The sequence below is a fragment of the Odocoileus virginianus genome, chromosome 29 (genome assembly GCF_023699985.2).
Source record: "Odocoileus virginianus isolate 20LAN1187 ecotype Illinois chromosome 29, Ovbor_1.2, whole genome shotgun sequence".
NCBI lineage: Eukaryota > Metazoa > Chordata > Mammalia > Artiodactyla > Cervidae > Odocoileus > Odocoileus virginianus.
In genome coordinates this window covers 2744944-2758112 of record NC_069702.1, presented here as the reverse complement: position 1 = coordinate 2758112, position 13169 = coordinate 2744944, and positions in this window count along the sequence as shown.

Genomic DNA, 13169 nt, shown 5'->3' with positions numbered 1-13169 from the left:
ATCTGCACAATTAATATAAGCTAGATAGTACTATTTCCCCCCCAGTTGTTATTTCCACAATGCGGTATTCAGTGGTTAAAAGACTTGCCCAAATGAGATCCAGGACTAAAATCTAAATCAGAGTGTCTTTTTGGGTGAGAGACGCTTGGCTCAATGAGGAAAACTAAGTTACTAGATTCACAGTAGATTCTTCTAAATCCTGCCCCAGGATGAAGGCTGGGGTCCCCCCTCCACTGTCTGCCTTTCAGCTAAATGAGTAGTGCTTGCGGGAACATAACACAATGGCCACATCCTCTTGTGTTTATAATTTGCACAGAGTTGAAAACAAGAGATATTGTCCTGTTAGCTCAAGCTTATTTGGAGTCTGCCCTGAATCTCTGGACTTGGCGGAATGCCCTCCCTTGTCTCACTGCTCTGGGCAAACCAGCAAGCTGTCTTAGTCAGTGTATTACAGTTCTTTCCTCATGTTTGGGCTCTCTGTCAGTCCATCAGATTTAGCTGATGAGCTCATTGACTGCAAACTGATTTAGCAAGATAATATCCCTCATTCTCTGGGCAGACACAGCACTATTGTCTTCCACAGATACTAGTAAAAATTGACACCTCCTTTCGAGAGCATTGATATCTCAATAGCCATTAATCAATAATTGTTTTTAAAGCAACAAATTATCATATTGAACTACAAAAGGAGTTAAAAAATAGATGTAAAAAATAGATGTAAATATAAAATTACCAATTCTGAACAAAATTTTAGAGATAATACTTTTTACTCAAAGATGTTCATGTTTAATAAAATAAATGACAGTTGCTTCTTTGTTATCCCCAGACTGGCATAAATTGTTACTTTTTTATGTGAATGAGAAAAATTTAAACATTTCGAGACAAGAAAAGGAAAAGAACAATTTAATTGTTTATTGAAATATTAATTCAATGTTTGGTTATTCACAGATTATCTCCATGCCATCTCCATTGAGAATTTAATACTTGTCTCAGTTATACACTATTTTTTAGTTCCAGGTGCTCGAAAGCAACAGAGATGTTAATTATGAATGCAGAAGGCATAGTTCAGAAAGAAACAATGGCAGCCAAAATTAACTGTATCATTGCCGCTCTAAAGGGGGTTTTTTACCTGTTCTTTTTTCTGAGATCAGGCAAATTAATGGAATTTCCAACAGTGTACCTAATAATGATCACAATACCATTTATATTGGCCAGAGAATGATTCTTACCCAGATAAGATTCTTGGATATTTAGTTGTAAACCCTAAAGAAAGCATATCAGAATAATGGTCAATTTTAAATATAAGGTCTAGGCCATATTGCTAGAGGAACTTCTGGAAATAGAGCTGCAGTTGCTATTGAAATTCAAATCAGTTTAATTTACCATTATTTCCTGAGTTCCTACATGTGCTATGTACTAGGGTTAAATCACAGCCTTCGTGAATTCTAATGGGATGCAACACTCTATGGAACCATGGAGAACAGAGCCATTCTTTCTTCTAGCTGGCATCAGGGACTCTGGGATTGGGACTTGAACTGTTTGTAGGATATGCTCAGATTCAAAACAATGCCACCACCACAACAGCCGTGAGAGAAGAGACTTCTAGGTCAAAGGTCTGCTGGTGGGCACAGGCCTAGAAGATGGATGTTCCATCATGTGGCAGTGGAATGCCTGCACACAGCAGGGTGAAACAGCAAGGGCTGCTGAGGGGCGGAAAGCAAAGGGTCCAAGTGGCAAGTGAAGCTTTAGGAGATATCGCTATACTAAATGGACAGTCACTGAAGGTGCTGAGCAGAAAATTGCAATGATTTTATATTATAATCATTGAAAAGGATGGATTGGAAGAGAGAGAAACCCATTGAAAAGGATGGATTGGAAGAGAGAGAAACCAGACACAGTTCAAGTCTTAAAGTCCAGTCCTGAGATGATGAAGGTCACACTAATCTGTGGTGGCAGGAAAGGAAAAGAAAGGATAAATTCAAGAGTCATGTAGAAGGGACCACAAACAGTCCTTGCTTACCAATTGCTTGGAACACAGGTGCAGAAAGAGAAGAGGCAGTGGGAAATTCATATTTCTATCTCAGGTGTCTGCATTGATGGTGATGATGTTAAATATTAACCCAGTGGTAATAGCTGTAAGAGAAGCTAGTTTTTTTGTTTGTTTGTTTGTTTCAAATGGGCTTGTAGATAGAGTGGGTGGAAGAGGAAGAAGAAAAACTATTTGGTCTTAAAGATTTCGAGTTGTAAGTGTTGTCTGAACCACCAAGGAGAAATTTTTTACATATAGTAGTGTTGTAAATATGGATCTGAACTTAAGAGAAATTGGGGTTGGAATAAAAATGGCGTTCGTCTATAGTATTCCAACTGCATTTGTATAATAGTTGCAGCATTAAGATAAGATGAAATTACTCAGGGTTGAGGTGATGGATAGTATGGTGGTTGGGAAAGGCCTCAAGGTTGTTGTTTTGGTTTAGTGCCCATCAGAGTAAATGGTACATAGTATTTAACATATTTGTTGAGAGCTGATTCTGTTCTAGAGTCTCATTTCTTTGTCCTCGGGTCACTTTGTCTCTTGGTCACTCTATCTTGAAATGGAACTGGAGTGCAATAGATTTGAAAATCAAATCAAAGTGGTAAGGCAGTTTGGTAGAAATATGGGATTAGTATTCAAAAGAGTCTCCTTTAGCCAACCAGGTGCCTTAGAAGCTTTGCCCGAGCACTCTTCTCCTTATCCTAGCCCATCTAATAGAAACAGAGTGAATAAAAGAAATGCTAAGGTAGCATTCAGATACCTTGCCTTGTTTTCTTTCCAAAAGACTTCCTTTCCATGTAGACCTTAGACGTTTTCTGATTGATATCACTTTGTTTCCACAGGGCCTGTTGACAACTTAGCCTGCCAAGAACCCATCAAGTAGGGCAGTCAGATGTTTATGGTCTGGTCCTGAGCAGCAGCATCGCCCAGATTCCCAGTGTGAGGCAGAATCCCACATGACTGTTCCAGGTCACAAGATGTTCATATTTCCTTAAAGACTTCAAGTGCTTGCAAAATGGTCTGTCATAGCCACCTCCAGAAAGAAGGTTGCTCATCTCTGAGTTCCCAGGTAGATGAAGAGCAGGGAGAAATGGTACATCAATGCACAAAATCGTACACCTTTGCACATACCTTTATCATCAGCTATAACTTTTTATTTATTTTTCATTCATCACCTCATTACCTATCTAACTGCCCACATCCTAGTACATTCTGGACCAACTTCTCTGTTTTAAGCAGTCAGGCCTGTTTGTGGTCCACAGCACATAGAGTCCTGTGTTTAGGGCTTCCTACTGACATCTTTCCACCACTTAAAGTGCCTCTACCCTTTTCTTCTACCTTTTTCTTCCTAATAGTGAAAACTCAAGTCATCTAAAATTCCTCAATGTTTATGTAAATAGTAGATATAAGTTTTATCTCTACATAGTATATACTGGGGTGTAATTTCTCAGGTTCTATTTACACAGATGCTAATCTTTCAAGAGCAGTATCTTATAGACTAGCCCTAGCATCACCTAGAGAGATGGTTGAGTTAAATGGACTACTCAACTAAGTCAATTTGAAGTTTCTTAAATGATGAATTTAATAACAATAGTAACTGTCATTTATTAAGTGTCTACTATGCCAGACTAATGGAGACAGACATGCCAACCCACTCCAGTATTCTTGCCTGTAGAATTCCATGGAGAGAGGAGCATGTCAGGCTACCATCCATAGGGTCACAAAGAGTCAGACACAACTGAAGCGACTTAGCACACACGCACACATGCCAGACTAAGCATTTTGCCGTGTTATTACATTTGATTGAGTGAGAAGATACCCTCCTCATTTTACAGATGAGAAAATGGAAGTTTAGAGAGGTTAATTTGCCTGAGAGCACATGATTAGTAAAACTTAGAACCTAGATTCAAATCCATGTCTTTGAGACTCTGCCATTCATAATCTTACCAAAACACCATATGTTTAGTCTTCATTTTTTTAAAAACAAAAATAGTTTCTGTATTTTCTTTATCTCTTTCCATTCTACCTTGTACAGGGCTGTGTACTGAATGCTGTAATTAAATGGGCTATTTTTAGTTACAGGAACACACAGATATTCAATTTTTCTGTGTGGATTGAGAGTTTTTGGTAAAGATAAACAGAGATGTAAGGATTTGCTGAGGGTGTATCTCAGTAAATGTGAAGCCAGACCAATGGAGAACTGGAAAAATTGTTTCATCTTATGCCCATTTCTTTCAAAGACACTTACTTAGAGACCTCTGGATCCTCCTTCCCTTTGAGAACAAAGCTCTCTAATGTTCGGATAAAAGAACTTTTTTTAGAAATTAGTTCCTTCATTAATTCCACAAATATTTATTGAGTGCTTATTATATGTCAGGCAGTCTTCATGGCACTAGGGCAGAGAAAAGAGATAAAGTTTTCTCCTAATTGGGCTTATTTTCTAATAGTTCCTTATATTAAGTTTTAGGGATATGCTGATAAATCTCATGGGGCTCATCTTTTCTTAATGCTTATTCTACAGATTTTGAGTCTTCTCCATTTTTAAGATTGTACTTGAATTAATAAGTAGGTATACATCAGTATTTCCCAAATTTATTACATTGGTTAATTATTTCTACAGCATTCATAGTGTTTGATTTCAGCTTTGGAATTCTAGGGAAGCTGACACTATCTATGGCTCCAAAGAAGAAGCTGTAATCTGGACTAAGCTGATCAGGGTATATTATCCCTTCCATAATGATTGGCTTGGTAAACAGCTTATAACCTGAGAGGGTCCAATAAGACCAAATCTCAGAACTTCTGTGGGTAGGGGGAGTTTAAGAATACTTAATCTCTCACATGCTCTGGACAGTGTGATATGTAAGTATGAAGGATGGATCTGCTGCAGTCATTTTTCAGAGAAGAGCAAAAATCTAATACATAGATATAAACAGAGTTCAGAGATGGAGCTAGAGGTCTGATCAAATTGTACCATGTTTGTCCCACCTCTAGACTTTAATCATCAGTGAAGTCAACAGTCTACTTACTGAGACAGTTTGAATTCAGTTTCATTAATTACACCTTAAAGCATAACAATTGACACCAAACAACAATGACAAAAGGAAGAAAGGAAGAAAAGAAAAAAGAAAAAACACTTACCTTCCCTTTTTGTTTTTTACACAAGCATTTCACTGGACTAGATATTCTCAAAGTGACTTAACATTGGGAAACGCTGATTTTGACAGTTGGTGGCTGTTACCCAATGTCAGTCCATCCTAAAGGAGATCAGTCCTGGGTGTTCATTGGACAGACTGATGTTGAAGCTGAAACTCCAATACTTTGGCTACCTGATGTGAAGAGCTGACTCATTTGAAAAGACCCTGATGCTGGGAAAGATTGAGGGCGGGAGAAGGGGATGACAGAGGATGAGATGGTTGGATGGCATCACCGACTCAATGGACATGAGTTTGGGTAAACTCTGGGAGTTGGTGATGGACAGGGAGGCCTGGTGTGCTGCCATTCATGGGGTCGCAAGGAGTCGGACATGACTGAGTGACTAAACTGACTGACTGACCCAATGTCCTAGGTAGGAGAAAATATGCATCCCTTTGTTCAAGATCTTTCCAAGTTTTAAGAAATATCTTTATACCCACTGTTCTGTAATCTAAGTGCAAAGAGGTGTTCTTAAAAGCTAGTCTTAAAAAAATGGCATGTAGTTTAAATTTTTAACACAATTTTTCAGTGAGTGATTAAAACATCTTTGAAATATTGCATGAATGCATGCTCAGTCACTCAACCATGTCTAACTCTTTGAGACCCTGTGGACTGTAGCCTGCCAGGCACCTCTGTCCATGGGATTTTCCAAGCAAGAATACTGGAGTGGGTTGCCATTTCCTACTCCAAGGGATCTTCCCAACCCAGAGATCAAACCCGTGTCTCCTGTGTCTCCTGCATTGGCAGGCAGATTTTTTTTTTTTTACCACTGCTCCACCTTTGGAATATTAGCTAAGGTAAAAAAAAAAAGAAAGAAAAACAGAGGACACTATAATTATGATGAAAGAAATAATATATCTCGGGGAAAGAAACTATAGAAAAGTTGGAAGAAAATAAAGATAAAGATAAAAATCAGTTTTCTGCAAAGGGAAGTTTTAACACTAACCTAGAAGAGAAAGTATGCAGTAAAATTTCTAAGGTTGTATAATTTAATGTCATGTAGGAAAAATATAAAGATAATAATAAATCATAAGATCTCTTAAGATTGAATAGACAGAAAAATGAAAAGAAGGCTCAATATAGATAAATATAATTCAAATTTTATTAATAAAGTTATTTCCATGTTACTTTAATTATGATACAGAAACAAAAAGGGGATTAAGGATCGTAGGACTGTTCCTTAATGTTATAAACCTAATCTAACTCAATTAAATCAGATTGAACAGCTCTTCTCAACATAACTATCAAAATGTTGTTTTTGATGATTGTAGGAATGAAAACAGAAAGCAGTATCTGACTCTGGCAGTGGCATTTATCAAAATGACATTTGATGCATATGTGATGGTAGACCCTGAGTTACCTAAAGTTTGTAAACTCATTTCAGTAACCTGAAAAAAGTCTCTATTAGTGGGCACTAATTATAAAAATAACATGTTGGAGATGTTACATTCAGGGTTTGATTGGTATCACTCATAGTTGATCTGAGATTATCATGTGAAGAGCTTTTGATTTTGGATTCATTTGCCAAGTTGCATCATTCGTGAAACATCTCAAATCAGGCATGACAGGATAGAACCACATGCTGGTGCTATGGAGTGTAGCTGGGTCTGAATGGACCCTGATTTAGTCAACAGTCATGCTTTCATCATGAATGATCAGCTGCTCTATGATATTAACAAGAATGATCACCTGCTGTGTGACATGCCCTTAAACTGGTCCTCATAGTTGGTGGTGGGTGGCAGGAAGGCTGCTCTGGGAATGAAGTTACAGGAATCTGACAGAAGGAGGGCGGAGTGGGACTCTGAGCCAACATGAAATCACTTCTAAGGTGAGTGGGAGCTACATTAGCCCAGCAAGGACATTTGGAGGAAGCATCTCCTTAGACAAACTGCTCACAGGCTAATCACTATGCTAATCCACAGCAAAGCAGTTTGTCCATTCCTTAGATGATACATACATTACCACCTCAATGAGCCTCTTATAGATAATGTAAGCTGTTGGGGTAAATCTCAGAAAACAATTAAGTCAAGTTGACTGTTCCTTCCAGTTCAGCCATTGAATTTTAAGTTGCCCGGCAACTGTGTAGGTCTGAATGGATGACTACTCAAAAACCCCTTCACAGTCTCACAGTGTGACTTTGCTCAGAATGTCAAGGAGGGAGAAAGACAGGATGAGAAAAATGGCTGTGGTATCTTCTTATTTTTCTGTAGGGCTTTTTAGATGCTCAGAACGTGATCCAGCATGGTGAATTATTTCTGCAGGAGCAGCTAGGAAGTGTATTGTCTTCATTCTCTAGATAAGAGTATTGAAGGAAGATAATTTAGAGTAGGTTGATTATAATGCAGCATGCAAATACATGTCTACCACTCTTTATTCTAGTATTCTCTCCACACTGATTAAAATGCCATCATCATTTGTCATAACAACTAGCGCTTATTGAGTACTTATCATTCTTTACAGGTATTATCTCATTTAACCCTCCCAACAGCTCTGTGCAATAAGCGTTATAATTAGCTCTGCTACAGAGATAAGGGTAACAAGTATTGAGTCAACGCCAGTTTCCTGTTTCTTAAGTATCATCCTGGGATTGCTAAGTGTTTGGGGAGGCAAAGAATTTTTTTTTAATAACCACTCAGCAGCTCCTCATTATGTTGCATAAAAATAGTTAGCCTCATTTTTCTCTCTAAGTTTCCATTTTTTCCTTCCTTGTGGTGGAAACTTAACCCTCAGAATCGAAGAGTCTTAGGTCTTCATCGTATCTCAGCCTTTTAGGAGCCAGTTGAACTCGAGTCTCTCATTTAACTTCAGCTTCCTCTAAAATGTGTAGAATGGAAATAATATCCCTCTGTTTTTATTTCACTGGAGTGTTGTGACGGTCAGATGAGACATTCTAAGTGAAGATGTTTATGACATGATAAGCACTATGTAAACATTGATATAAATATTTATTCTACTTATAAATTGTCTTTTTTCTTTGCCTCATTTTCCCTTATTTTTCTGAAGAAGAACATTGCATTCTTTTATATGTTCATATCCAAAGTCTTCTGAACAGTGCAATTAACTGTAACACAAAAGATAATAGAAAGATTCCTGAAAAAGTTCACTTAGAACTACTGTGTTCCTCCAGATCTAAGTTTTCCCAATGGTAACAGGTACATTTAATTTTCAGAGCCTCCAGATTACCTCTCAGCGAGTTATATCTTCAAAGGACACTTTGGTGATCTTTAAGTACATCAAGTACAGAGTTACTAGATGATTTCCCCAAACCTAAAATTATTCATGCATCTTCTTAGGTGCTTAGCATCACTAAACAGAAACATAATGTGTTGGGTATTGAAGCCCTGAAGTTCATTTGCTTGAGAGAATTTGTTTACAATTTTAGTTCTACATAAAAGTAACTCAGGTTTTACGAAGAGGCTGAATCATAGTAGGCAATGAAAATAGAAACGAAAGACATTTCAAAAGTATGAATGTAAAAAGCACGTGTTCAAAAAGAAAATAATGAGGAAAATATCATAAAAGCACAGCATGGCAAGCCTATCATGTGTGTGTTGGAGGTTCAGTGAGCAGTGCAGAGAAAGAGGCCAGGAGCGAGTTCTCTCCTAAGTTCCCATGTGAAGCTGGGTGTTGTCTAAACTCAATCATGTGAGAAGTCCAGCATGATTGAACCAGGAAGTCCTAACTCTTCCCTGTACCATGTTCAAAGAAGCGGAGAAGAATCTCGACATTAGTGAGTAGGAAGGCCATTGGTTCCCAGTGAGAGTTCCCAAAAGGTAGAAAATAGATTTCATCACACCCAATTCAAGAGCAAAGATTGGTTATGTCCCTCAACCTTAAAGATGAAGCCCAATATCGCAAAAGTTATGTACTGACTATCTATCTAGGGGGGCTTCCCAGGTGGCGCTCGTGGTAAAGAATCTGCCTGCCAATGCAGGAGATGAAGGAGATGTGAGTTCAACCCTTGGTCGGGAAGATCCCCTGGAGCGGGGCATGGCAGCCCACTCCAGTATTCTTGCCTGGAGAACCCCAAGCACAGAGGAACCTGTCAGGCTACTGTTCATAGGGTCGCAAAAGAGTCAGACACAACTGAAGCAGCTCAGCACACATGTATGGCACTGTGGCAATGTACAGAAGCGTAAAACAAAACATCCTAACTACAAAAGGTACCAAACAAACATTTACACATGGACACACATCCACAAATTTCCCCGAAACTGTACAAATTGATAGTTGCGTCAGTCCATTGAATCTGTTTTTCTTTGTCTTTTTACTGTTGCTACCAGGGTCAAGAAGGAAATGTTAGTCTCTTTATCTTCTGACTTGGCTGTAATAATCATGTATCCCAGCATAACAGATTACCCCAAAACTCAGTGGCTTAAAACAATACTAGATGTTTGTTATTTTGACAGTTTCCATGGACTAGGGATTGGTGGTCTGCCACAGGATCTCTCATAATGTGGCAGTCAGCATGTTAGCCAGGGCTGCAGTCATCTAAGGGCTTGAGAAGGGCTGTTTTCAGGATGGCTCTCACAGGAGTGGCAGGAGGCCTCAGCTCCTCTCTTCGTGAGCCTCCCTGCAGGGGAGTATCCTCCTGACCTGGCAACTGGCTTCGCCCAGAGTGAGTGATTTAAGACCATGAAGTGTATATCTTCTATAACCTAGTGAGGGAGGGGTCCACAGAAGGGTGTGAATACCAGAGGTTGAGGCTCATTTGGGATTATCTTGGACATTCACTATCACACTGGTCAAATCACACTATGACTGGTCTGAACCCCAAATAATAAAATGGCTATTGACCCAACAAAGCTGGTAAGAGTCAGATATAGCCTCTGAAAAGAGTCAGAAAACTTGAAACTACCTTCTTGGAGGAAAAATGGTTGAAATAAATGGGCATGTTTAGCTTAAAGAAAGAAGATTTTTTTCACTTACTTGAAGGACTGTTACACAGAAGAAAAAAACTTGATTTCTTTATCTCCAGAAATTGGAAAGCGAATTAATAGAGGAAGATATAGTGAGTGAGTCTTGAATTCCAGGCAATAAGAAAGGGCTCAGGATAAAAAAATAAGGCCAAGACACAGTCCCAGACCATAAAGAATCCAGTCTTTAAGAACTGTGGAAAATATAATAAAGCATTTTTGCATATATGCAGTACATTACAGATATTTAATATAACTATCAAAGATGTTCAGTAGAGCAGGACGCACCACATGATTTAGGCTGAAGCATGGTTTTGGAGGTTAGTGTGTACAAGATGACTTCTGGACTTCATTCCAGTTTTATGAGCCTATGATTTTAGGAATAGACTCTAGAACCTTGTGGATTTAAAAGATGGCAATGAGGAAAACCCAGTACAACTTACATGCCATATTTATAGCATTGGTTTAAATCAGGTGAGCAGTTATAGATAATTATTCTAGGGTAATCTAGAAGATTGGCTTAAAGTTGGCTTAAAGCTCAACATTCAGAAAACAAAGATCATGGCATCCAGTCCCATCACTTCATGACAAATAGATGGAGAAACAGTGGAAACAGTGGCAGATTTGATTTTTGGGGACTCCAAAATCACTGCAGATGGTGACTGCAGCCATGAAGTTAAAAGATGCTTACTCCTTGGAAGAAAAGTTATGACCAACCTACACAGCATATTAAAAAGCAGAGACATTACTTTGCCAACAAAGGTCCAGCTAGTCTAGGCTATGGTTTTTCCAGTGGTCATGTATGGATGTGAGAGTTGGACTGTGAAGAAAGCTGAGTGCTGAAGAATTGATGTTTGGAACTGTGGTGTTGGAGAAGACGCTTGAGATCCCTTGGACAGCAAGGAGATCCAAGCAGTCCATCCTAAAGGAAATCAGTCCTGAATATTCATTGAAGAACTGATGCTGAAACTGAAACTTTGGCCACTTGATGCGAAGAGCTGACTCATTTGAAAAGACCTTGATGCTGGGAAAGATTGAATGTGAGAGGAGAAGGGGACGACAGATGATGAGATGGTTGGATGGCATCACTGACTCAATGGACATGAGTTTGAGTAATCTCCAGGAGTTGGTGATGGACAGGGAGGCCTGGCCTGCTGCAGTCCATGGGGTCACAAAGAGTCAGACACAACTGAGTGACTGGACTGAACTGAGCTGAATCTAGGAGAATCCATATGGATTTTATAGATTTTTTATAAAAATATTTGGAGGCCAGACATTGAACTAAATATGTACATACAGTGTGAAATGATCAAAGAAAAAAATGAGAACGAGTTCCTGTGGATAGTCCCTAATATTTATAAAGCACTCACTGTGTACTACGCACTGTTGTAGGTGTTGAGAAAATGAAAGTGATTTGTATTTCTCTGCTGGTGTCTAAGATGGGAGAGCTTAACTGGTAAGATCATGGGGTGAGAAAACATGCTGTTTAGGCTCAAATCCTGGTTCTACCATTTCCTAGCTGTGTGACTTTGGGCCAAGACACTTTAATTTCCTTTTGCTTCAGTCTGCATATATATGTGTAAAATAGGAATGAAAATGGTACCTATGTTACTGGGATGTTTGTGAGGCTAAATGGGTTGATATATGCAAAGTGCTTAGAACAGTGTCTGGGGTACTATGTATGCTATATAAGCATTTGTTTCTTTTCCCTGATAGAGGAGATTCTGCCCTCAGGAAGCTCCCAGTCTAGTTTATATCACCTTCTTTTCCCCTTCCTCCGTCACCACAGTTATTCAGATGACTGTGGAAGCTAAAAAAGATAAGTCTTCCTCCCCAAACGCCGTTCACATGCTTATATCACACATGACCTTCCCCTAGGTGCTGGAGTGCAGTGCTATTTTTCATTAGTTATACTCTGAGCACCACAAACTTGAGGAATTGGGACACATTGTGCCAATTTTATGTTAAAAATTTTTTTTACAATGATCAATGTGGGTTGAAAGAATTAATTTCTTTTTTGCAGTTATATCTTTGAGTGAAGACATTTTGTTTGTTTTCCTGGAGAACTAAGAAATTTGAATTTCTCCAGATAATCTAAAACTCTCCTGATGCAATTAAAAATTCTTCTTTTTGAAAAAAAGTTTTTGTTTTACAATATTTATTTATTTGACTGTGCAGGATCTTAGTTGCTGTATGCGGGATCTTTAATCTTTGTCTTGGCCTGTGGGATCTTTAGTTGCAGCATGTTTAGTTTAGGCAGGCAGGATCTAGTTCCCTGAGCAGAGATTGAAGCCTGGGCCCCAGCACTGAGAGATCTGAGTCTTAGCCACTGGACCACCAGGGAACTCCCTAAAATTTTTCTTTCCTAAGTACTCATGGCTGGCACCAAATACTTTTTCTCCTAAGGCCAAATATTTTTTCTCCCTAATATCACATCTATCCTATCCAAATATCTAAATAAACTAGGCTCAAGAACATACAAAATCAAATGTTATTATTGATATTATTGTTCCTATCACTCTTGTTATACAGTAATAGAGACAGAGTAATAAGAAGAAAAATAGCATCTAACATCTTCTGTGTAATTACCAGGATCTAGGCACTATATTCTAGACCCCACCCCATTTGTCTTTTTCAGAGTTCATATGCTGGATATGATTCCTCCTTCAGCCAATTTCTTAGGTTGGCCATTCCTATAATACAAGTGTGGTGTAAATTTAGACATAGCTGTAAAGCAGGGTGCAGGCCTGAGGCTTTGATTTTTCACCAAAGATCTTTATTTCCCCAACCCAGAATTCCAGCAGAAAAATTTTCTACATTGCTTCCTTGTCCCATGGACAGAATTTTTCTGGTTTCTCTCCTGCAGCCTTTCCTGGTTGGATGTTGTGGTCCTGCCTTGAACCTTCCCAGGGTCAAGTCTCCTATCACAGCATGTTAAAATTCCTACCTTTGGCAGCTGAGACCTATTTCTGGTCCAGTAATTCCCTCATCCCTTCCCCTCCTAGTCCTATAGTGTATTCTATGAGTCT